The sequence below is a fragment of the Amblyraja radiata genome, chromosome 20, assembly GCF_010909765.2.
Source record: "Amblyraja radiata isolate CabotCenter1 chromosome 20, sAmbRad1.1.pri, whole genome shotgun sequence".
Lineage (NCBI taxonomy): Eukaryota > Metazoa > Chordata > Chondrichthyes > Rajiformes > Rajidae > Amblyraja > Amblyraja radiata.
In genome coordinates, this window is record NC_045975.1 from 43,958,781 (window position 1) to 43,984,968 (window position 26,188).

The 26,188-nt window shown below is 45.2% G+C and overlaps 1 protein-coding gene, 1 long non-coding RNA gene and 2 other non-coding genes across 4 annotated transcripts in view; 3 read left to right on the top strand and 1 right to left on the bottom strand.

Annotated features, from left to right (window-relative positions):
* Nucleotides 1–18,685, bottom strand: part of ric3 (RIC3 acetylcholine receptor chaperone) — a 52,724-nt gene extending 34,039 nt beyond the window's left edge. Inside the window, exon 1 of the mRNA XM_033038513.1 lies at nucleotides 18,604–18,685. The gene's annotated coding sequence lies outside the window, so the exon portion shown is untranslated. The remainder of the gene's footprint in view (nucleotides 1–18,603) is intronic.
* Nucleotides 18,686–18,780: 95 nt separating this feature from the next.
* Nucleotides 18,781–25,676, top strand: LOC116984360. The gene is made up of 5 exons (XR_004414999.1): nucleotides 18,781–18,922; nucleotides 19,834–19,881; nucleotides 23,240–23,357; nucleotides 24,559–24,631; nucleotides 25,111–25,676. It is a non-coding gene; the product is annotated as an uncharacterized LOC116984360 (long non-coding RNA).
* Nucleotides 19,556–19,640, top strand: LOC116984874. Its single transcript, XR_004415149.1, has one exon. It is a non-coding gene; the product is annotated as a small nucleolar RNA SNORD35 (small nucleolar RNA).
* LOC116984875 lies at nucleotides 24,713–24,792 on the top strand. The gene has a single exon (XR_004415150.1). It is a non-coding gene; the product is annotated as a small nucleolar RNA SNORD35 (small nucleolar RNA).
* Nucleotides 25,677–26,188: the final 512 nt, after the last annotated feature.

Consider the following 26,188-nt stretch of genomic DNA (forward strand, 5'->3'; position numbering starts at 1 on the left):
GCAGAAATGCCCAAAGATGTGAACAAAAAAAATCACAAAGGGTTCAGGAGAAAGCACAATTAGAAACATTTCTGGTCGAATACAAAGTGTTCTTGAAATAGGAGAAAACGGAAGGAGGAATCGTCTGTGGATGTCCTTGCTTTGGTTTGCCATGCATGACAAGAAATTATGATGGGTGGCTTCACTTACTCATACTTGCCCAAGCCAGGGCAAGTTTTCATGATGACCAGGAAGAAATATCTGACACAGATTCTTATTGATCCTTGTACCACATTGTTGCAGAGCAAAAACCTATCTGTAAGATGTATCCTTAAACATGTAGCCTGAGGTATGAAAGACAATTTTTTTCCCGAATTGGACCTGGGTTTTTATCCGTTTTTTTGCCTCCCCCAGGAGATCACGAGGTTCTTGGGGTGGAGAGGGGTGATAGCGGTATAAAGGGGAGGGTAGTGTCTTGTGTTCTGTGTCTTGTGTCTACTGTTTGTGGGTAAGTGTGTCTGTTTAGTGTTCAGCCATGAGCGAATGGCGGTGCGGGCTCGACGGACCTGGTGGTCTACTCTCGCACCTACTTTCTATGTTTCTATGTTTCTATGTTTAATTCCCTTATTTGATCTTCATCATCTTTTTGGTCATTTTTGAGATTCAACAGTTGGAGAAAACTCTGAGAAGAGAATCTGCTCTGTCATGTGGAGAATTGAAGCTTTTCAACTTGTCTTATTCCTAATTTGTGAACCTGGTGAATCAGAGCGCAATTTAACTCAACCTTGGCTATTCTGTCTGCGGTTGCTGGGTTACCATTTGTATAAATAACTATTGCTAATGTTAATCTAGTGTGTCTACTCTTTTATTACCAGATGTGAAGGTATTATAAAATGTCACTCAGAATTCATGGCATTAATCTGCATAAGTACCCAAGAGAGGGATATTTTAAATAATGTAAATTGCATTTGATAAGTTTTCTGCCTTTTTGTTCATCAGCGACAAATAGGCTAATCATTCTTTACAATTGGCTACATTTCTGCCAATTCTTCCATCACAGGGGCATTACCCATCTTACGGCTGTTTAAAATAGGCAATAATTTTGCACTGAAATTTATTCCATTATGTGGAAACAGGTAATTGGAAGTTATTGGTTAGCTGCAAGGCAAATGAGAACTTGACTGTGTTTTTAAAATTGAAAGTCAACAAAAAATAACTACTTTTAAAAAATCAATGCATTTCGAAAGGGCAATTTCCCTGTCTGAATGTTTGCATTTACAATTTCCAGTCAATTTCATGAATTTAAACTGAACCAGAAACCTTTAACACTTGGGTTAATTGTTTCAACAGACGTATCTCTCAACAAATTACCAGGTCTTGAAACTTATTTAACTCCTTAAGGCTTTATGGGGATACATTTCCAGCACAGATTAAAAAAATAATGGGTCAGATGGTCCTGTATCTGGAGTGCCTTCTGAACTTGCTGCCCACCCGGACCTGTTCCTGCTACTGAGAGCTGACCTACCACTCCTCTGCAGGGGTACAGGGTTGAGTACTGTGACTAAGTTGTTGGATACTCCGGGCAAGTTTCCCTTTGTCAGCGTGCCACTGTCAAAGACATTTAATAATTGTTTAAATAATTAAATCAAATTAAAAAGTACGCATTTTTCAAAAAACGTAACAAACATTAAACTAGAAAATTATTTGAATGAAGTGAGGTGCGTTTATAAGGTTGGAACTGCATGATTGCCGTTCATGGGCTAGGTACATGCGGCATCAGACTGAGGGGCCAAATGTGAACAACGTCTGCCCTCTTGTGAGGATGACATTTGAGGAGCCGGAGACCAGATATAGTGGAACGTGAGTCCCGCTTCTCTCAACTGAGCACGCATGGCAATCACCCGTTCATACTAGTTCTCAGTTATCCCACCTTCTCATCCGCTCCCTACACATTAGGGGCAATTTACAGAGGCCAAGAAACCCGCACATCTTTGGGATGTGAGAGGAAACCAGAACACCCGGAGGAAACCTACGCGGACACAGATGGAATGTGCAAACTCCACACAGACAGCACCCAAGGTCAGGATCAAACCCAGGTCTCTGGCGCCGTGAGGCAGCAGCTCTACCAACTAAGCTATTGTTCCCTGTGAATCTACTGGCTAAAAGTAAGTTGAGCTCAGCCAAAGAATGTAAACATGTGTTACATTTTCCCTCTGTCCTTGTAATAATATTCTCTATTAATTGTGGACATTATCTTGCACTAAGTATTATTCCTTTTATCCTGTATCTGTAAACTGTGGACGCTTGATTGTAATCATGTGTAGTCTTCTCGGTGACTAGATAGCACACAACAAAAAAGCTTTTCACCATACCTCGGTACACATGACAATAAACTTAACTAAACTAAATTCGGAACAAAGTAATTGCATGAGGATACGAGACCCTGGCAGGGTGAATTGTATCTGCATTTGGTCAGACTCACTAAGCAGGACTTTCACTGGCAGTGATTGCAACTGTGCTACAAAGTAAGTGAGATTATTTTATGAGCAATTTACAAAATTGCTCATAATGTGTGCACAATAATTCAATGAATAGGCACACGTGTTCTCGCAACCTGCGGAGACAAACTACTCCTTCAAGCCATCTCTTTCAGCAGCAGCTGTGATAGACCATCTCTTGCTGCTGACTGGCCAACTAGAGAAAATGGAGTGGGTCGTTCAACTCTGTGTTTGCAAATGAAATTAAGATTATTATTGGAAACGAACATTCTCACCAGTAATAAACTCAGGAACAGCTCACAGATGAATGTAAGTGCGCTAACTCTATCTAATTAAGAGCATCTTGCCAATAGCATTGATGTACAGAAGGATCTTAAGGACCAAGTGCATAGCTTCCTGAAAGTGGCAGCACAAAAAGATGAAGTGGGAAAGAAGGCGTATGGTATGTTTGCCTTCTCTGGTTGGGGCATTGAGTAGAAGAGTCAGGAAGTCACATTTCAGATTTCTAGGACTTTGATTACGTTGGAGTATTCGGTAAAGGCCATGGAGTGAGATGCAAGTTTACCTGAGAGTGTTAATTGTTCTCTTTACATCTAATATTTAATGCTTTTGTATTTGCAAAGAAATTCTAACTAAGCAACACTGTACAATATTCCAGGCAAGAATCATAGTGCAATTCCATATTGCTGTATAAATGTTGTTAATGTGATATTGAAACCTCACCATCTCCTAATTCCATGCAATTAAATCCTGTTGATGGAACACATGCGTGTCTGTGTACGTGTGTATGCTTTTGCATCAGGTTTACTTATAAACATGGATTCTTTGGAAGCCTAATTCTTACTGACTCCTTAATTGTAAAGTTCTACTTCCATTTGAAACAATGTTTTAATTGATGCATTACAACAGACAATTTATTTTGTAATTATGTTTAACCAAGTAAATATTTTGCAGAGTCTTAAATTGTGATTAATTTTCCAAATATGGCTTCATCAAATGACGACTGCAGGAACTAATGTAGACTTTCCTTGCACTCGGTGCTCTGAGGAACTCTGCCACTTATTGTAATGTAAAGTTCACATCAGAACTGAAAATGTGTGTAATCACCGCACCACTCTCTGGTGCAGGAGATTCTGAATAATCTGAGAAATTGAAATTGTGGCATTTTCTGTTTGTGCTTTGCAATTGCTGCAGCAGACTACAGAGGTTAAAGGGAGAGTAAGCTGCAATCAGAAGACATCTGACATTTTTGATGGTTTCTAAATTACTTTATTCAGGCCAGCAAATGAAATTCTCCACTGGAGATATTACCCATTTATCAAAACCGGACTGCAAGCAGATCATCACTTTGATTTAATTTAGATACCTTGTACGGTATATTTAACAAGAGAAAGATGATACTGAACATGGTTTTGTTAAATGAAATTTGTAACTTTAAAAAAAAAGACAGGGTTTTTTTTAAATGTTATGCATTTGAAAATGATTTTTCCCCCAGATTGATATCTGAGAACAACAATTTTGCTTTGCTCCAAAAATAGGACCAGACAGTTTGTGGAATGAGTAACCCGTAGCCCTGCCTCAATCTCCACTCATGGTTAGTGATGTTGCTATCCCTGAATCTGTGTGCACTGGGAGCATTGTTGATGTCTTAAGGGCCTGTCCCACTTACGTGTCCTTGGCACGCAAATTACGCGACCTCGTGGTCGCGTTGAGCCGCAACGGTCCCGCGAAGGTCGCTCGCGATTTCATGCGTACACACAGCCGTCTGGAGCGCGTGACGTCATTTGAAGATGGACGCAAAATGCCGGAGTAACTCAGCGGGACTGGCAGCATCTCTGGAGAGAAGCAATGGGTGATGTTTCTTGTCGAGACCCTTCTTCAGTCTGAAAGAAGGGTCTTGACCTGAAACGTCATCCATTCCTTCTCTCCAGAGATGCTGCCGGTCCCGCTGAGTTACTCCAGCATTTTGTGTCTATCTTTAATCTTCTTGGCCCCGCTCTGGGAGTAGTAGTGGGGGCGGATCCAGACCGCAACGGCCGTGAGCCCCAGGCCGAGTTCGGCGATCGTTTGCCTGCTTCTGCTGCTGTTGAAGGTGAGACGTTGCGTCGCGCCAGGGTCTTGGGCCTGTCCCACTTTGGCCGTCAGTTCCGCGACAGGTCGTTGGCGAGCGAAGATTTTGTTCGCTACAAAAATTTCCGGAGCCCCGCGCGATGTCGCGCATAACTGCATACCCCTCCGTGCTTCTCAGTGGGACCGGCCCCGCGCGGCCATACGATGCCCATGCGCCTCAACGCGACCATGAGGTCGCGTTATTTGCGTGCCATGGACATGTAAGTGGGACAGGCCCTTTAGACTACCGTGACCACTTGAGCACTCCACCCCATATACCATTGATCTATTCTGGGCTCCTGAACCTTTGATCTCCGTCAAGACCCCAAAAGGAGGCACTGCTCTTAGCTGCCACTCCTGTGCACATTCATCCTCCTTATTCCATTTGCTGCCCTGATCCTCCGCTATCTCCTGTCTCAGTACCATCCCTAATGCAGCTTTTCCCACTCATCCTAACCCTGCTCCTCATCTCAGGTGACCAAAGACTCATGCTCCAGTTCTTCTTCCCACACTCAGCCTACCCCTGCATCTCTTGACAAAGACTCGAGCTCTAATCATTTCTTCCCCCAAACCAGCCTCTCCCACATACCAATCAAACTAAGAAGTAAGCCCGGAGACACAAGGAACTGAAGATGCCGTAATCCTAAGAAAAATACAAAGCGTTGGAAGAACCCAACAGGTCAGGCAGCATCTGAGGAGGACAGGAATAGGTGATGTTTCGGGTCAGGACCCTCCTTCAGACTGAAGAAGACTCCCAATCTGAAACATCATATACCCATGTTCTCCAGAGATGCTGCCTGACCCGCTGAGTTACTCCAGCACTCTGTTTTTTTTACATTAAACACTGCATCATTTATTTACACTTTACTTTAGATTTTAGATACAGTGTGGAATCAGGCTCTTCGGCCCACCGAGTCTGTGCCGACCAATGTTCACTCCATACACTAGCACTATCCTGCACTGTAGGGACTATTTACAGAAGTTAATTAACCTACAAACCTGTATGTCTTTGGAGTTTGGGATGAAACCGAAGCACCAAGAGAAAACCCACAATGTCACAGGGGGGGAGAACATACAAACTCTGTACTAACAGCTTCCAAGGTCAGGATCAAACCCAAATATGCGTCAAGCCGATAGCCTAATCGTTAAAGAGTTAAAAGATAGCCTAATCGATAAAGAGCTGAGAAGAGGAATTGGAGCTACTCTGAGAAGTTGAGGAGCAAGTTCTCAGCTAGTGACTCTTCTTCAGTTTGGAAGGGCATGCAAGAAATCACCAGCTATAAGAGGAAAGCCCCCCGCTCTTTGGACAATCGTCAGCTGACGAACTACCTGAATGAGTTTTACTGCAGGTTTGAAAATCAAAAACGTAACCCTGGTACCCCCTCCCCAACAAACACAGCCGGACCCCAGTCTGCAAAGAATGGACCCTGCACCCTCTCCTTCCCATTCACCACTTCACACCTACTTAAGGCAAGACTCCAGTAATGAAGAGTGGACTCTTTCCCACCCCCACCAACACTTCACACCCAATTACTCATTTTTAACCAGTCCCTGCAAAGATGCACTGTCCCTGCCTGCTTCAAAGTCTCCACTATTGTCCCTGTAACCAAAAAGGATTACTGGTCTTAATGACTACAGGCTTGTCGCACTGACCTCTGTAGTCATGGAGACCGTTGAAAGGCTTGTGCTGGCCAAGCTGAAAAATATCACAATCCCTCTGCTGGACCCTCTGCATTTTGCATATTGGGCCAATAGATCTGTGGATGATGCAGTCAATCTGGGCCTACACTTCATCCTCCAGCACCTAGACCGTCAGGGGACCTATGCGAGGATTTTGTTTGTTGATTTTAGCTCTGCATTCAACACCATTGTGCCAGAGCTACTACGCTCCAAACTTTCTGAGTTGACTGTGCCTGAACCCCTGTCGGTGGATCACCAGCTTCCTGACAGACAGGAAGCAGCATGTGAGACGGGAAAGCATATCTCGGACCCGCAAACGCTCAGCATAGGAGCACCGCAAGATGCGTACTCTCCCCTCTCCTCTACTCTCGCCACACCAATGACTGCACCTCCACAGCCACCTCTGTCAAGCTTTTCAAGTTTGCGGACGACACAACCCTGATTGGACTGATCCAGGATGGGGATCTCTGTACTCTTTTCAGTTTGACATCTTTCCTATAACATGGTGCCCAGAACTGAACACAATATTCTAAATGCCGTCTCACCAACGTCTTATACAACTGCAACATGACCTCACAACTTCTATACTCAATACTCTGACTGATGAAGGCCAAAGTGCCAAAATAAGTTTTGACCACCTGATATACCTGCGACACGACCTTCAAGGAACCATGCAACCATCAACCATTCCTCTGCCCACCTGGCTAATTGATCCCGATCCTGCTGCAATCTTTCACAACCATCTTCACTATATGCAAAACCACTCACATTTGTATCATCAGTAAACTTGCTAATCTTGCCTTGTTCTGTGACGTTTCACAGAGTGCTGGAGTAACTCAGCGGGTCAGGCTGAGTATGGAGGTTGGGAGGTCATGTTGCAGTTGCATAAGAAGGTTTACCTTGGCACCAAATCCCCCCACAACCCCCCCCTCTCCCATATCAACTCCTGTTTGTCAGCTATAAAAACCTGGATGCAACATAATTTCCTCAAACTCAACAGCGATAAGACAGAATTCCTCCTCATAGGCTCCAAAGCCACACTCAGCAAAATCAATAACCCCACTCTCACCATCGACGGCACCACTGTCTCCCCATCTCCCCAGGCCCGCAACCTTGGCGTGATCTTTGATTCCACCCTCTCGCTTGAGCCTCACATCCGCCATGTCATTAAAACCTCCTTCTTTCATCTCCGCAACATCGCCAAACTCAGACCCTCTCTCACACCGCCTGCTGCTGAAAGACTCATCCATGCCTTCATCTCCTCCCGACTGGACTATTGCAACTCACTTCTCCTTGGCATCAGCTCCACCTACATCAACCGACTCCAACTGGTCCAGAACGCAGCCGCCCGACTCATCACCCACACCAAATCCTGGCATCACATCACTCCAGTCCTCAAAAAACTTCACTGGCTTCCCATCTCCCACCGGATCACCTACAAAATCCTGGTCCTCACCTACAAAGCCCTCCACCATCTGGGCCCCCCATATCTCACTGACCTCCTCTCCCCCTACCAACCCTCACGGTCCCTCAGATCCACATCAGCCGGTCTCCTCTCCATCCACAAGTCCAACCTCCGCAGTTTTGGGGACAGAGCCTTCTCCAGGGCAGCTCCCAGGCTCTGGAACTCCCTCCCCCAACTGATCCGCAATTCCGTGTCCCTCACCATCTTCCAGTCCCGCCTCAAGACCCATCTCTTCACCTCTGCCTATCCTTAGCCCCACGTCCCCGTCCCTTTTCATCTGTGCATTAATTGCCTCATACTGTGTTTTGTATTGAATTCTGTCTTTACTTTGTGTACTAGTCATGTCTCTACTATTTATTTCATTCCCCTTACATGTTTTTCCTCTACATGCTCAATTTTTGTAAGGTGTCCTTGAGACTCTTGAAAGGCGCCCATAAATAAAATTTATTATTATTATTATTATTATTGTATTCAGTTCTGGGCACCATGTTATAGGAAAGATGTCATCAAACTGGAAAGGGTACAGTGAAGATTTACGAGGATGTTGCCAGCACTAGAGGGCCAGAGCTATAGGGAGAGGTTGAGTAGGCTGGGACTCTATTTCATGGAGCACAGGATGATGAGGGATGATCTAATAGAGGTGTATAACATCATGATTTGAATAGATATGGTTGAGTCTTTTGCCCAGAGTAAGTGAATCGAGGAGCAGAGGACATAAGTTTAAGGTGAAGGGCAAAAGATTTAATAGGAATCTGTGGGGTATGTTTTTCACACAAAGGGTGGTAGGTGTATGGAACAAGCTGCCAGAGGAGGTAGTTGTGGCAGGGACTATCGCAACATTTAAAAACAGTTAGACAGGTACATGGATAGGACAGGTTCGGAGGGATATGGATCAAACGTGGGCAGGTGGGATGAGTGCAGATGGGACATGCAGGGCCGAAGGGCCTGTTTCCACACTGTATCACTCTATGACTCTATCTATCTTTCCCTCTCATTCGCCTGCCTTCTCCCCATTACCTCTGACACCCGTATCAATCAAGAATCTATCAATCTCCTCCTGAAAAATGTCCATTGACTTGACCTCCACAGCTGTCTGTGGCAATGAATTCCACAGTTCACCACCCTCTGACTTAAGAAATTCCTGCTAATCTCCTTCCTAAAGGAATGTCTTTTAATTCCGAGGCTGTGGCCACTGGTCCTAGACTCCCCCACTAGTGGAAACATCCTCTCCACATCCACTCCATCCAGGTTTTTACCATGCTGGGACAGACTGCAACAGCTTCACACCATGTCCCAAAGTTTGTGTCCTGTCCTGCATCAGGCAGCAGAGACATTATAGGAGAGGGCAAGCACCGTAACAAAGTAGCTCACGTTGGTTTATGTACCATTCAGGAATGTCTATGCATGCCACATCATGAATATTACTGAAGAAAGGTCTTGACACGAAATATAATCTCCAGAGATGCTGCCTGACTCACTGAGTTACTCCAGTACTCTGTGACATGTCATCTATCCATGTTCTCCAGAGATGCTGCCTGAACCCTGAGTTACTCAAGCACTCTATGAAACGTCGCCTATTCATATTCTCCGCAGATGCTGCCTGACCCACTGAGTTACTCCAACACTTGTGTCTATTTTCCCTTCACCCATCTGTCCAAGCCCACTCTCCCCCCTCCTTTACTATGTTCCTTTCCACCCATAAACCTCTCTCTGCCTTTACATTTCACTCCTCTTTCAAATCTGCTCTACGTATCTACATTCATTTTTCTTCTTAACTTTTTAGTCATAGAATGATGCAGTGTGGAAACAGGCCCTTCAGCCCAACTTGCCCACGCCGACCGACATGTCCCATCTAAACTAGTCCCACTCACATGTGTTTGGCCCATATCCATCTAAATCTGTCCTATCCATGTACGTGTCCAAATGTCTCTTAAACATTAGGATAGTCCCAGCCTTAACTGCTTCCTCTGGCAGCTCGTTCCATACACCCAGCACCCTTTGTGTGAAAAAGCTACCTCTCAGATTCCTGTTAATTTCTGAAATATTGGTCATAAATTTGGTGCAAAAATGCTCCAAAATAAGGCTCAGAATGCATCAGAGAGCATCTAAAACCCCTGAGCTTCCAGGGCCCGCTTAAGGGCCTTGGACCCCGGTATCGAGGGACTTCACGCTTCGCGCTCGTGATGCACACTATTTCACATTAAATTTTCTGTAATCCTGTCATGCCACCCCCCTTTTTGGAAAGCTTCGTACGGGCCTGCTGATGCTATAAGGCAGCAACTCTACCACTGCCGGCCTTATGAATACGGATTACTTATGGATTATTTAGAAGACCTTCTATTACTGACTCCTTCATTGTAAAGTTCTACTTCCATCTGAAGCATAATGTTTCAATCGATGCATTATACAGACAATTTATTTTGAGATTTTGTTAAACCAAGTAAGCATTTTGTACTATCTTAAATTGTGATTCATTTTCAAATAATGGGTTTTATTGATATCTATTGGAATAAATTTCAGTATGTAGACTTTCCTTTCACTTGGCACTCTGAGGAACTCTGCTACTTATTACAATGTAAAGTTCACATCAAACTACGGAAGATGTGTATAACCACCGCACCACTCTCTGGTGCAGGAGATTCTGAATAATCTGAGAAATTGAAATTATGGCATTTTCTGTTTGTGCTTTGCAATTGCTGCAGCAGACTACAGAGGTTAAAGGGAGAGTAAGCTGCAATCAGAAGACATCTGACATTTTTGATGGTTTCTAAATTACTTTATTCAGGCCAGCAAATGAAATTCTCCACTGGAGATATTACCCATTTATCAAAACCGGACTGCAAGCAGATCATCACTGTGATTTAATTTAGATACCTTGTATATTTAACAAGAGCAAGATGATACTGAGCATGGTTTTGGTAAAATAAATTTGTGACTTTAAAAAAAAGACAGAAGCTTAGAAATTCAATTGCTTCTTTCCAATTGAAATTGATGTTTTTCCCCAGATTGATATCTGAGAACAACAATTTCACTTTGCACCAGAAATGGGACCAGACAGTTTGAGAAGTAACCTGTAGTAGCCCTGCCTCAATCTCCACTCACGGTTAGACGTTGATATCCATGAATCTGTGTGCACTTGGAGCACAGTGGGTGTCTTAGACTACTGTGACCACTTGAGCACTCCACCCCATATACCATTGATCTACACTGGGTTGTCGAACCTGTTATCTCTCTCAAGACCATAAATGGAGGCACTGACCTCCAAGTGCCACCCCTATGCACCTGTTTCCCCCTTATCCCATTTCCTTCCCCGATCCTGCCCTGTCTCAGTACAAGCCCCAAGAAACACCCCGAGGTTGCACTTGAATAATGGATGGAGAAAGGAGCTTTACTGTGTCAGCCTAAGGTGTCGGCTATGAAATGCTTTGATTCATTTTGCTCCATTGCCTCGATGCAACTTTTCATGCACAAGATACTATTTTTGTTCCTTCTTCACTCCTGCTTGGGTGCTTTCTGTTACGTATCACTTTCTCTGCCACTTCTAAGCAAAGTGGTCATTTTAGATGTGCAAACTAACAAGATCACATTTAAAAGGAGCCAAATAAACTGTTCCTCTAGCACTTTGTTTTTATTGCTGAATATAAAGGAGGGTCCCAGCCTGAAACATCAGATGACCATTCCCTTCACCAATGTCTCTTGACTCGCTGAGTTACATCGAAACATAGAAATTAGGTGCAGGAGTAGGCCATTCGGCCCTTCGAGCCTGCACCGCCATTCAATATGATCATGGCTGATCATCCAACTCAGTATCCCGTACCTGCCTTCTCTCCATACCCTCTGATCCCCTTAGCCACAAGGGCCACATCTAACTCCCTCTTAAATATAGCCAATGAACTGGCCTCGACTACCCTCTGTGGCAGAGAGTTACAGAGATTCACCACTCTCTGTGTGAAAAAAGTTCTTCTCATCTCGGTTTTAAAGGATTTCCCCCTTATCCTTAAGCTGTGACCCCTTGTCCTGGACTTCCCCAACATCGGGAGCAATCTTCCTGCATCTAGCCTGCAAACCCTTAAGAATTTTATAAGTTTCTATAAGATCCCCTCTCAATCTCCTAAATTCTAGAGAGTATAAACCAAGTCTATCCAGTCTTTCTTCATAAGACATGCCTGACATCCCAGGAATCAGTCTGGTGAGCCTTCTCTGCACTCCCTCTATGGCAATAATGTCCTTCCTCAGATTTGGAGACCAAAACTGTACGCAATACTCCAGGTGTGGTCTCACCAAGACCCTGTACAACTGCAGTAGAACCTCCCTGCTCCTATACTCAAATCCTTTTGCTATGAAAGCTAACATACCATTCGCTTTCTTCACTGCCTGCTGCACCTGCATGCCTACTTTCAATGACTGGTGTACCATGACACCCAGGTCTCGCTGCATCTCCCCTTTTCCTAGTCGGCCACCATTTAGATAATAGTCTGCTTTCCTGTTTTTGCCACCAAAATAGATAACCTCACATTTATCCACATTATACTGCATCTGCCAAACATTTGCCCACTCACCCAGCCTATCCAAGTCACCTTGCAGTCTCCTAGCATCCTCCTCACAGCTAACACTGCCCCCCAGCTTAGTGTCATCCGCAAACGTGGAGATATTGCCTTCAATTCCCTCATCCAGATAATTAATATATATTGTAAATAGCTGGGGTCCCAGCAGTGAGCCTTGCGGTACCCCACTAGTCACAGCCTGCCATTGTGAAAAGGACCCGTTTACTCCTACTCTTTGCTTCCTGTTTGCCAGCCAGTTCTCTATCCACATCAATACTGAACCCCCAATGCCGGGTGCTTTAAGTTTGTATACTAATCTCTTATGTGGGACCTTGTCGAAAGCCTTCTGGAAGTCCAGATACACCACATCCACTGGTTCTCCCCTATCCACGCTACTAGTTACATCCTCGAAAAATTCTATAAGATTCGTCAGACATGATTTACCTTTTGTAAATCCATGCTGACTTTGTCCAATGATTTCACCACTTTCCAAATGTGCTGCTATCCCATCTTTAATAACTGACTCTAGCAGTTTCCCCACTACCGATGTTAGACTAACTGGTCTGTAATTCCCCGTTTTCTCTCTCCCTCCCTTCTTAAAAAGTGGGGTTACGTTTGCTACCCGCCAATCCTCAGGAACTACTCCAGAATCTAAAGAGTTTTGAAAGATTATTACTAATGCATCCACTATTTCTGGAGCTACTTCCTTAAGTACTCTGGGATGCAGCCTATCCGGCCCTGGGGATTTATCGGCCTTTAATCCATTCAATTTACCCAACACCCCGGCTAACCTGGATTTCACTCAATTCCTCCAACTCCTTTGACCCGCAGTCCCCTGCTATTTCCGGCAGATTATTTATGTCTTCCTTAGTGAAGACGGAACCAAAGTAGTTATTCAATTGGTCCGCCATATCCTTGTTCCCCATGATCAACTCACCTGTTTCTGACTGCAAGGGACCTACATTTGTTTTAACTAATCTCTTTCTTTTCACATATCTATAAAAACTTTTGCAGTCAGTTTTTATGTTCCCTGCCAGTTTTCTTTCATAATCTATTTTTCCTTTCCTAATTAAGCCCTTTGTCCTCCTCTGCTGGTCTCTGAATTTCTCCCAGTCCTCCGGTATGCTGTTTTTCTGGCTAATTTGTACGCATCATCCTTTGCTTTGATACTATCCCTGATTTCCCTTGTTATCCACGGATGTACTACCTTCCCTGATTTATTCTTTTGCCAAACTGGGATGAACAATTTTTGTAGTTCATCCATGCAGTCTTTAAATGTCTTCCATTGCATATCCACCGTCAACCCTTTTAGAATTAATTGCCAGTCAATCTTGGCCAATTCACGTCTCATACCCTCAAAGTTACCTTTCTTTAAGTTCGGAACCATTGTTTCTGAATTAACAATGTCACTCTCCATCCTAATGAAGAACTCAACCATATTATGGTCACTCTTGCCCAAGGGGGCACGTACAACAAGACTGCTAACTAACCCTTCCTCATTACTCAATACCCAGTCTAAAATAGCCTGCTCTCTCGTTGGTTCCTCTACATGTTGATTTAGATAACTATCCCGCATGCATTCCAAGAAATCCTCTTCCTCAGCACCCCTGCCAATTTGATTCACCCAATCTATATGTAGATTGAAGTCACCCATTATAACGGTTTTGCCTTTGTCGCACGCATTTCTAATTTCCTGTTTGATACCATCTCCAACTCCACTACTACTGTTAGGTGGCCTGTACACAACACCCACCAGCGTTTTCTGCCCCTTAGTGTTTCGCAGCTCGACCCATACCGATTCCACATCCTCCAAACTAATGTCCTTCCTTTCCATTGCGTTAATCTCCTCTCTAATCAGCAACGCTACCCCACCTCCTTTTCCTTTCTCTCTATCCCTCCTGAATGTTGAATATCCCTGGATGTTCAGCTCCCAGCCTTGGTCACCCTGGAGCCATGTCTCCGTGATCCCAACTATATCATAGTCATTAATAGCTATCTGCACATTCAACTCATCCACCTTATTACGAATGCTCCTTGCATTGACACAAAGCCTTCAGGCTTGTTTTTACAACACTCTTACCCCTTATACAATTATGTTAAAAAGTGGCCCTTTTTGATTTTTGCCCTGGTTTTGTCTGCCTGCCACTTTTACCTTTCACCTTGCTACCTATTGCTTCTACCCTCATTTTACACCCCTCTGTCTCTACACTCACACATTTAAGAAACCCTTTCCCTTTAACTCCATCCTCCACTATCCCATTCGACACCCCACCCCCCTTATTCAGTTTAAAACCACCCGTGTAGCAGTGGCAAACCTGCCTGCCAGAATGCTGGTCCCACACCTGTTAAGATGCAATCCGTCCCTTTTGTACAGTTCCCCTTTACCCCAAAACAGATCCCAGTGATCTAAGAATCTAAATCCCTGCCCCGTGCACCAGTTCCTCAGCCACACGTTCAGGTCCCGTATCTCCCTGTTCCTGCTCTCGCCAGCACGAGGAACTGGAAGCAAACCGGAGATAACAACCCTGGAGGTCCTGCTTTTCAGCATTTTTCCGAGCTCTCTAAAGTCATGCTGCAGAATATTCATCCCCTTCTTTCCGACATCGTTTGTGCCGACATGCACTACCTCTTCCGGATGTTCACCTTCGCCCTTGAGGATTTTCTGCACTCTGTCCGTGACATCCTGGATCCTGGCACCAGGAAGGCAGCACACCATCCTCACATCCCGTCTGTTGCCGCAGAAAACCCTGTCCGTACCTCTCACAATGGAGTCTCCCACTACAATGGCGTTGCCTGCCTTAGGCCTTTTTGGTTTTGGCTCAACAGAGTTGCTCCAGCATTGTGTTTTGTTCAAGATCACCTTAACAGCAGCAGAATGGGCACTATGCAATTGTACAATAATGTTACCTATTTCACAATACTGTGAATATCAATGTTTTCAAGAACTTACAACTTGAACCTGTCTGTTATTTCATGAAAGCCAGATGCAAACTGGAGGAACAGCCTTGTGATATTCTGTTTGGGTAATTTATAACCCAACATTCTTGAATTCTCCAATTAACTAACCTGGATACACCCGTTTGTCCCCTCCGCTTCTTCTATTCCTTCCTCTGGCTTCATAATTTGCACCTCTTCCAACCTTATCTCGCTCCTTTTATCTTTTCATCTCTGGCCTTTGTCCAACCATCCAGCTATCAAAAAAAACCCTCACCTGTATCCACCTATCACTTGCCAGACCATGTCCCACCCTTCCTCTCTTCCAACTTCCCCCTTCCCAGCCCCAACCACAATCAATCTGAAGATGGATCCCGACCCGAAATGTCACCAATCCATGTTCTTTAGAGATGCTGTCTGGCCTGCTGAATTACTGCAGCACTTTGTGTCCTTTTTCTCTATGAGTAGTAACAAATTTGAACATAACTGCTAGCATTTGGCCATTTGTGGGATATTAGGCCCTGGACTTCACAGGTTGAACTTCCACATAGTTCCCTGCACCTCGCATTGAAGAAAAATCTCTTTGTGTCCAACACTGGACAATATCTGTCACACGATCCAAGACAACCCTGATTTAACAATATTTACTGGGCTTCAGCAAAAGGGAAGGCAAATTATCATTTTAAATTATTTCTTTTGTATTTTAATTAGTGTGTGCTTGTAGATGTGTTAAAGTTGATTTTGTATTTTTTAAGAATTTATCTTAATTCCTTTGTGGTTAACATGAAGGAACATTTTAAAATGTTTAGTGATATTTAAAAGCTACTTAAGATCTGTTTGTATTCTTAGAAGCTCTGGGGTATCAGCGGTTGAAAAAGGGGGACTGCTAGTCTCCTGGTATTCAAACCCATCTAAGGCATTTGAGGCAAAACGTATACCTCGTCCAGTCTGCCTGCTGAACGTTTCATATCAGTGAGATTGGGCCTCTGCATTCCGATAGGGTGAGACATGGGGAGATGATGAATGCTTACTGCAGCCTAGATTGGGCTATTACAACCACACCATTGAAAGAGCAGGGGCGTGTCAATCAGGAGCACCTCATTAGTTTAGTTTAGTTCAGAGATATAGCATGGAAACAGACCCGCCGGCCCACCGAGTCCACACCGACCAGCGATCCTCGCACACTAATGCTATCCTGCACACATTAGGAACAATTTACAATTATACCAAGCCAATTAACCTACAAACTTGTACGTCTTTGGAGTGTGGAAACTGGGGATCTCGAAGAAAATCCACGCAGGTCACAGGGAGAACGTACAAACTCCGTACAGACAGCACCTGTAGTCAGGATGGAACCCGGGTCTCTTCCACTGTAAGGCAGCAGCTCTACCGCTGTGCCACCCTGCCACCCAATCCCTCAAGGGGCAATTAATGGAAACCTCTCCATTAGAGGTTGGATTCTCTGCCCCAGGGAGAAGTATGACCATGATCACATTAAAGGGCAGGGCAGGCTCGAAAGTCTTACTGCCATTGTTTCCATTGTGATCCTCACTTAATGAGTTTAGAATTCAGAAATAGATACTTGGTCATTTTCCCAAACACAGTGGCCAACATTAACAGTATAAAGAGATCCATGGAAGTTTTCGATTTGTACACATCATTCTAATTTATAAAATGGCTTCTCTTAAAATTTAAGGTTTAGCATTAGGCATATTTGAAAATAGCTGTCCATTTAGTTTAATAAATGTCAAATAATGTCAACATCATTTGACGACAGTTTTAATAGTTTACCTTGCAAATTTCCTACAAGGCTCAACATTATATTAACTCGTGGAAGACCCCTATGTCCATAGATTAACTTACAAGCTGTTAGATCAAATGCCAAACACAGGTCTACATTTGAGTGAAGGGCAGTTTGCAGGCTCTAGAGGTAGAGAAAAACCATTGAAAACTAAGCAAAACATGAAGATGGTAAAAATAAACTTTTATTGAAGGTGCAGAGTCGAGGTGAGATCAGGGCAAGGCAGGAGCACTGTGTGGTGGGAGTGGGAGGGAGGGCGGAGACTGGGCAGAACAAAGGGAGGGGATGGATGGGAGGGTGTGTATCAGGCAGGGTGATGGGGGGTGACCAGGGGAAGGAGGGGTCAGGAGCGGAAGGGGGGGATGAAGGGTGGGGGGGGGGGGGGGGGGGGGGGGGTTAGGGATGTGATGTATTCGTGAGAATAGACAATAGACAATAGGTGCAGGAGTAGGCCATTCGGCCCTTCGAGCCAGCACCGCCATTCAATCAGTACCCCGTTCCTGCCTTCTTCCCATATCCCCTGACTCCGCTATCTTTAAGAGCCCTATCTAGCTCTCTCTTGAAAATATCCAGAGAACTGGCCTTCACTATCCTCTGAGGCAGAGAATTCCACACTCACAACTCTCTGTGTGAACAAGTGTTTCCTCATCTCCGTTCTAAATGGCTTACCCCTTATTCTTAAGGCTAACGGAATCTAGGGATATGGGGAGAAAGCAGGAACAAGGTACTGTTGTGGATGATCAGCCATGATCATATTGAATGGCGGTGTTGGCTCTAAGGGCCACGTGGCCTACTCCTGCACCTATTTTCTATGTCTCCATGTGATGAAGGGATGGAGGGGAGCGGTGAGAGGGGTAACTGGGGGTGAAGAGGGGATGAGGAAGTCAGGGCATGAAGGAGGTGATCTGGGGTGAAGGGGGATTGGGGATGGTGGGAGTGATGAAGCAGGGAGTTGAGGGCAGTGGGGCTGGTGTGGAGGGGGTGAGATGAAGTGATGAAGGAGAGTGTTGAGGGGGTTGATGTGGAGGGAAGGGGTCGGGTGATGGGGGACGGGAGCGGTGAAGTGAGGGAGTGTGCGGCTGGGAGTGATGGTGATCAGAGGGACTGGAAGGGTGAGAGGCGGAGGAGGAATGGTAGGATGATGAGGGGAGTGGATGGTGAGGGGTTGTCGGGTGAGAGCATGGGGATGAGGGGCAGTGGAAAGAGGAGGGGTGGTGTGGTCCTGAGGGAGGGGATAGGTGAGGGTGAGGGGATGATCAGCCATGATCACATGAATGGCAGTGCTGGCTCGAAGGGCCGAATGGCCTATTCCTGCACCTATTGACTCTATTGTGAGAGGATGGTTGGGTGGGGTTGGTGTGGAGAGGGAGGATGATAGGGGAGGGGTGGAGATGGTAGTGCGGGGGGACTCACAGAGCTGAGGGGGATGGTGGGGTGGGGAGGGGATGAGGGGTTCACCTGAGGGGGGGGGGGATGAGCGGGATCCGGGGGTGATGGCGGGGAGCGGTCGGTGGGACAGTGTGATGGGGGTCGGGGATGGGTGATGAAGGGTTTATCCCACACCCACCCCCCGGCCCCGGAGCCGGTCCTTACCCTGCGGGCGCGCGCTCGCTCGCCAGCCTCCCGGGAGCGCGCCGGATGCGTGCGCGTGCGCGTCCCACCGACCAGGGGGCGGGGTTTTGCTTCCGCCGCCACGTGACCCGCGGCCACTTCCGGCGGCGCCGCCTATAAATACTGAACCGGAAGCATAAGCCGGCCTTTCTCCCGGGAGCCGCCGGAGGAGCTGGTGAAGCTGCTGTAGCTGCTGTAGCTGCGGCATCTGCGGCATCATGGTGTCCGTCCGCCCGCCCGCCCACACGGCCCGGGGCTGCTGCCGACCCACGGCCCCGCCACCGGACTCCAGCCGCTGGAGGTTGGTCGCCGCTTTCGCGCTGATACCCAGGGGAAGCTCTGCGGACACCCCGGCTGTTTTGCTGGCGGGTGGGGTGTTTGCCGGGGCCGGTATAAGTACACGTCGGGGGGGTGGCGTCCATGGTGACTGTAGAGGCGCCCGGCCCCTCACTGCGGCCGACCCGCGGGGTCGCACATGGTCCGGCTGTGCAGAGATATATCATGCAAACAGGTCCTTCGGCCCATTGAGTCCGTGCTGGCCATGGGTCACCCCGTACACACTGCGATGTAATCCCACTTTCTCATTCACTCCCTACACTCTAGGGTCAATTGACCCACAAAACCGAAGATAGACACAAAATGGCGTGGGGGGGAAACCAATGCGGTCAGGAACAAACGGAGTGTGCGTTGACTGCTTAACTCTGGTCAGCATAGGCAAGTGGACCGAACGGCCTTTGTCTGCCGTAATAGTTACTCGTTCATCCCACAGCCGAGTTCGAAAGTCCAGTCTGCCTCCGTCTCTGTGATGTTTGATAATTACTAAACTTGTTCAGATGTACAGTTTAAATGCAAAATCTGAATATCCACCTTTTCTTTCTCAAAAGGTTTCTTTGTCGAAGCCAGACAAAGGAGGTTATAAAGTTTATAATTGCTGAGCAGTGATGATGTTTTTTCTCACGATGGTCTTCATAACTTTTGTGATGAGATTGCCTTAAGGCGTTGCTGACAGCTGCTCAGTGTTTAATTTAATCTTACATGCTGTTACTTTATATGCAGAAAATTGCTCGAGTGTTTCTATGGGTTTCTCTTGGAATATAGTGTCGGCTGCATTTTTGTCATAATTTCTACTTGATTTCTAAAAGGATATTGGAAGCTATTATATTTTTTAAAACTGAATATGCTGTCTAATGACCTATTTTAATTGTTTCCCAGTTTGCCAATTCCTCTGTCAAGCCTCGGTGCATCATGGAAACTAGTCAGGTATGTTGTGTCTCTTTCAGATTTGCTGCAGTAACTGGGAAGTTGAGATTCATCAGCAAAGATTACCTAGGGCAGGGATATTCTTGCCAGAAAAACATTGGAAGCCCTTGGATCAGAATCCAAAGTGGTGGAAGAGTAGAGGTAGTGACGCTTCCACTTATGGTAGGGTGCATGGCCTGAGGGGTTACAGAGTTGCTGAAAGTCTCTTGGAAGAAATTGAAGTATTTTGCACAGTGCTGGAAATGAGGGAATATTTCTACCTGAGGTAGAACATATCATGGAACACATTGGTGGCTTAGATGGAGGATTGGAACCTTTGTAAAGCTTGGTCAACTAGCGTCACCTTCTAAAACTGCCTTGATGTCCACAATGACTAGAATGCCACATTACAAGTGTATCCCAGCCTTGTTAATTTTACACATTAGTGTTTTTTGAGTAATTTAAATGGGCTAATTTATTTTTTTAAACATAAGAATAGTGTGTGGTATATATCTAATAAAACAAACTTTTTGTAAATGGAATGAGGAATATGTTCATGTCTTTTAGTCCAAAAATGCAGCCTCTTTTACATACTTTGGATCTGTCTTCACTAAGGAAGACACAAACAATCTCCCAGATGTACTGGAGGACAGAGGATCTAAGGGGGTAGAGGAACTGAAAGAAAATTAAGCGAGAAATAGTATTGGGTGGGCTAATGGGACTGAAGGATGATAAATCCCCTGGGCCGGATGGTCTGCATCCCAGGGTCCTCGGGGAGGTGGCTCTAGAAATAGTGGACGCATTGGTGATCGTTTTCCAATGTTCAATAGATTCAGGATCAGTTCCTGTGGATTGGAGGATAGCTAATGTTATCCCACTTTTCAAGAAAGGAGCGAGAAAGATAACGGGGAATTACAGACCAGTTAGCCTGACTTCGGTGGTGGGAAAGGCGCTGGAGTCAATTATTAAAGAGGAAATAATGGGGAATTTGGATAGCATTCTAGCCATTGTGGACATCAAGGCAGAGTTTTAAAAGGTGATGCTAGTAAAAGGATTATTCCAAGTCAGCATGGATTTATGAAAGGGAAATCATGCTTGACTAATTTTCTGGAATAATGAGGATGTGACAAGGATGTAGTGTATCTAGACTTTCAGAAAGCCGTTGATAAGGTCCCGCGCGGGAGACTGGTGACTAAAATTAGAGCACATGGTATTGGGGGTAGGGTGTTGACATGGATAGAAAATTGGTTGGCAGACAGGAAGCAAAGAGTAGGAGTGAACGGGTCCTTTTCAGAATGGCAGGCAGTGGCGAGTGGAGTGCCGCAAGGCTCGGTGTTGGGGCCGCAACTGTAAATCATACATATTAATGATTTGGAAGAGGGAATTAGGAGCAACACTAGCAAGTTTGCTGATGTCACAAAGCTGGGTGGCAGTGTGAACTGTGAAGAGGAGGTTGCAGGGTGACCTGGACAGGTTGAGTGAGTGGGTAGATGCTGTATAATATAGATAAATGTGAGGTTATCCACTTTGGCGGCAAAAACAAGGGGGCAGATTATTATCACAATGGGTTTTAGGTTATGTAAGGAGAAGGTGCAGTGAGACCTGGGTGTCCTTGTACATTAGTCACTGAAAGTTGGCGTGCAGGTACAGTGAAGAAAGCTAATGGAATGTTGGCCTTCATAAGAGGATTTCAGTATAGGGTGATTTCACGAAAGGTAACTGGAGCGTAAATCCCCACTCACGTGACCGAAAATTTTAACTGGGGGTCAAGCGTCACTTCCGGTACATGTTAGTGGATGGGAAAACACGCACTTTCACTCCCGTTAAAAACATCGAAAACGGCCAGGCTTTGAGCTGCAATTAAGTGAGCCAGTCGGAGTGACCGTGAGGAACAGCTACCTAAATTTACAGTCCAAAAAAAAGATAGAAACTAAGGTAAATACAAGAGGGAGCTGAAGGGGCCAAAAAGGCGGAAGTTGATTGCGGCCATTTTTTGTGGAGATTTAAAGATCCAAAATATCGGGAATTATCGTGTTTGCTCGCTGCATTTCATCAAAAGTGGCATTATTGACTTTGTTATCTTTATTCATTTGTTAGATGAAAAGTATTAAAAGTTAGAAACCGTCAGTAAAATTGCAAAATCGCCCATGGTTCTCGGGTGGGTTTTAACATGCAAAATGAAAACGCTTCTGAAGCTCCATTTACCATTTAAATAATCGTAAACTATCAATGCGTTTGGAAATCAATTTTACTCAGATGCAAGCTTACGATTATTTAAATGGTGAATGGGGGTAGACAAAAATGCTGGAGAAACTCAGCGGGTGAGGCAGCATCTATGCAGCGAAGGAAATGGGGAACGTTTCGGGTCGAGACCCTTCAGACTGTTCAAGGAAGAGTACAGGATCAATAGGGGGCTCAGTACAGTGTGGATCGGAGGGTCTGTGCAGGATGAATGGGAGATCACTACAGGATGAATGGAGAATCACTACAGGATGAATGGAGAATCACTACAGGATGAATGGGGAGGATCAGTACAGGATGAATGGGAAGATCACTACAGGATGGACGGGGGGGATCAGTGCAGGGTAAATGGAGGGTCAGTCAGTACAGGATGAATGGAGGGGGGGTAGTGCAGGATGGATGGGAAGGGGGTCGGTACAGGATGAATAGGGGGACCAGTGTAGGATGGATGTGGGATGGCTGGAGAATCAATGCTAGGTGGATTGGGTGATCAGCGCATGATGAATAGATGGGGAGGGGAGCACAGGGGATGTCAGTGAGCACTGAATAGAGGCGGGAATGGGGATCAGTGCGGGATGGAGAGAAGGAGACTAGGGATAAGGGGGAGCCGGTTGGGAATTTCTCGCCACCGCCTCCCCTCTGCCAGCCAACAGCAAGGTGTGGGGCCGAGCGGTGCGGCTCAAAGATCTGCAAGCAGCGGCCGCTATCAGGGCGGGTGGGGTGCGGGAGGAGGAGGATATGGGGCCGCTGTGCGGGGCCCATCATTCACTCAGACCCTTCGTCACCCTGCACCTAGTACCTTTGCCCCGCAATACAGCCGTCGCTGACACGAAACATCACGTTCCTTTTCTTTAGAGATGCTGCCTGACCTGCGGAGTTACTCCAGTTTTTTGTGTCTATTTTCGGTATAAACCAGTATCTGCAGTGCCAAGCCGGGCAAAATGACTCGGCATTTAGCTTGCCCGGTGGCACTTTGGGTGGTCATTGGCACCCGGGCAACCACTAATTTCGAGCCCTGTAAATGGTATTGTGAAATTTGTTGACTGTGCCACTGACTTCTGCATTGTACCTGCACCTCACTGTACTTACACTTATGACAATAAACTCATCTCATCTTGGAATTGGTCATTGTTTGCAGGTGACTGCACACTGACTCCCTTCTGACCTTTGCGATGGAAGGAAGGTCGGCTGGTGTTGCTCCAGCTGAAAGAACTCGCATGAGGAACTGCTGCAGAGATGCCTCCAACGTGATTGAGGTATCCAATATTTTTTCACTGTTCTTTGCACTGATGTCTTACTCATCAAATGCCACCTTTAAGGGTAGTCACTTAGGTCTTTGGTTTGTATTTGGACCAGGGTTGATTTAGGTTGGATCTGCTGGTTAGTATGCAGTAGGTAGCTGTGTGAAACCAGGCAGGACATCATATTGGCAGTGCCTAGTTTTACTGCTGTTGGTTATAGATTCAATGGTAATTGGCTGTATTGGATTTGTCTTGCTTCTTATTAGCAGTGTTCCACGTTGCTGGGAAGATGCCTGTTTAATAAATTGTGAGGTATATTGGCTGAAGGTGCAACTATTTCTGGAGCCTGGATCTGGCGGACCAATGACAGGCTGCACCCTGTTCCCTTGATCCAATGTTCGCCTGATTCCTGATATTTATAGAGTGAGTTTGATGGCCTGACGGCAACTTCCTGGGATCTCAAGGCGCAGCTTAAATGGATTATCATTTTACCACGATGATGAGTAACCTGGCCTTGGTGTTGGCATTTGTCCTCTCCTTTCGGTGTTGCAGTATCACTGTATGTTACTACAATCCACACCAGCTGTAAATAACTATTGAAACAAGTTCTAGGGCTGAATAGGTTTAACTATCATTATATTTATCAGCTGATGTGCAATTACTGAAATAACCAGAATAACTTCGGCGAGGGATATGAGTATTTCCATTTAATAGCATCAGTCACGAGGGCTATTCTTGAATGAAATGTAGTGATCGTGCACCTGGCTCTCGGAGGCTGTTAATTTAGTACTGTATTACATTCTGTTTCTCTAAAACATTTCTATTTGTTTAGAAATAGTAGCATATGATTCAGTGGAAGCTACAACTGAAGCATCAGTTACTGTAGAAAGATGTTGTAATTTGGAGGGGGGTGGGGTGAAAGATTTGTGTGGCCTTCATTGTATTGTGCAGAGTTGTGGTTTTAGATATTTGTCTTCATTTCAGTTGGATGTGTTCAGTCAAATCTTGCACTGCTATTCTGGAGTTACTAATGTTAGGGTGAAAATCGTGGTTTTGGAATACTGCTCATGGTTTAGTGCTGTCTAGAATTTTCTGAGGCTGTTGATTGCTGGTTTAATTTGCCTCCAATTAACTGCTTATCTGGGTGGTGGTGGGAACATTGAGAAATAGACTTCATTGTTGGATTGTGTTTAAATGTTCTCCATGTTTGCTTCAGCTGGAGCCCTGTTAGTGGATGGACTGCACTGCAAGTATTTTCAACACGGAAGATATAAGGAATTATTTCATGGGTAGGTGCTGACACCATGACATTTATGTGCGCGTTATCATTACCCAGTGGGATCTTTAATATTTTGTGCTTTTGTCCAGAGTTAAAATGATGTTTATTCTCACGATGGTCTTCATAACATCCTTGATGAAACTGCTTAATAGCAATGGCTGATTACTCTGGATAACTGCTTGGGTCCTTTGTATGCATTGAGTAACATTAGCCCCATGTCCTACCATGAACTAGTAAAATACATTTATTCATGCTAGTCGTTTGTAGTAACTGCAGTACAATTCTTCCAGCAGCTGTGCTGCCTACTTAGTAACATACAGTGGAAACAATACTGCCCAAGGCTCATATAGTCCATGCAAGTGACAAATACACTACAATTGTGTGAACACAAAAATAAATGTATTCATCTTATGGAGAGTGTTTATAACATTTTTTGCGCCAAAGTCTAATGAAAATTAATGAACTTCCTCGTCATTTTAATCTTTCCAGAGCTGGCCTGTTGAATGAATCGTCACTGAGGAATGTTTAATGTTGGCAGAGGAATCACTGAAGGCCCCAAGCTGGAACTGCTGGACAGTTGTGACTGTCGCATCTACAAATGTTGGATGTATTTGTGGCGTTTGCATCCCTTTGTTCACTGTAATATGGAATGTATGGAAATTATGTACTGGTTACTGTGTTTGCTGCAAATGTATATTTTGGGTGATTGAGGTTTGAGCTGGTAAATTATAATTCAATTATACTTTGTCTTTAGTTGTGTGTTTTAAATTATAAAGCAGTGAGAAATCCTGCTGAATGTATTCCTGAGTCTCCGTGTTGGGGGGTTTGCATATTGCTGTAATAGATGTTTTGCTTTACCGTTCCTTGTGTCGAGTTCATCCGTTGATCATTTGTAGAGCCATCTCGGCATCAGGGCAGTTGCTGAATGTACGATTCAGACACACAGGGTACATTCATAGTGGCCACATGTGCACCTTGCATGGGGTTATTTGCCTGTATTGCAATCTCCTTCATGATTGAGTCAGAATGACTGCCAATAAAATCTTCAAACGGCAGGGCCAGCCAGAATCTATTGTCTGATCTATGTGGAGTGTGCACAGGGACTTGCTAGTGGCAGCAGCCCAAATACATGCCTCTCTTGCAGTGGCGTTATGTTTCTGGTATGGTGGCTATTGTGAGGACACCTTGACAAATGATTGCAGTGCAGCTGATGCTGTTGGCTTAACATATCCATGCTAACCTTATTGCCTAGCTACACTAATCCCATTTTTCTGACTAGCTCTATATCCTCCCCATGTCTCCTTGGTTATTATACCTGGCTCTCATCTCTGGCAGCATGTTCCAGATATCAACCCTTGCATCCTTTTAAAACTCATCCCTCTCATCTTATATCTGTTGTCCTGTTTTTTTTTTTTAATTCTCTTAACCAGGGGAAAGTTTCTGGCTATCTATTCTATCAATCTCATAATTTTATACGCTTGCCTATAGTCCTCCCTTGCTGCAATTTCTCCCCTTAATTAAAAGTTCTTCAATCCAGGCAAATGCCTGGTGAATCTGCCATGCGCCA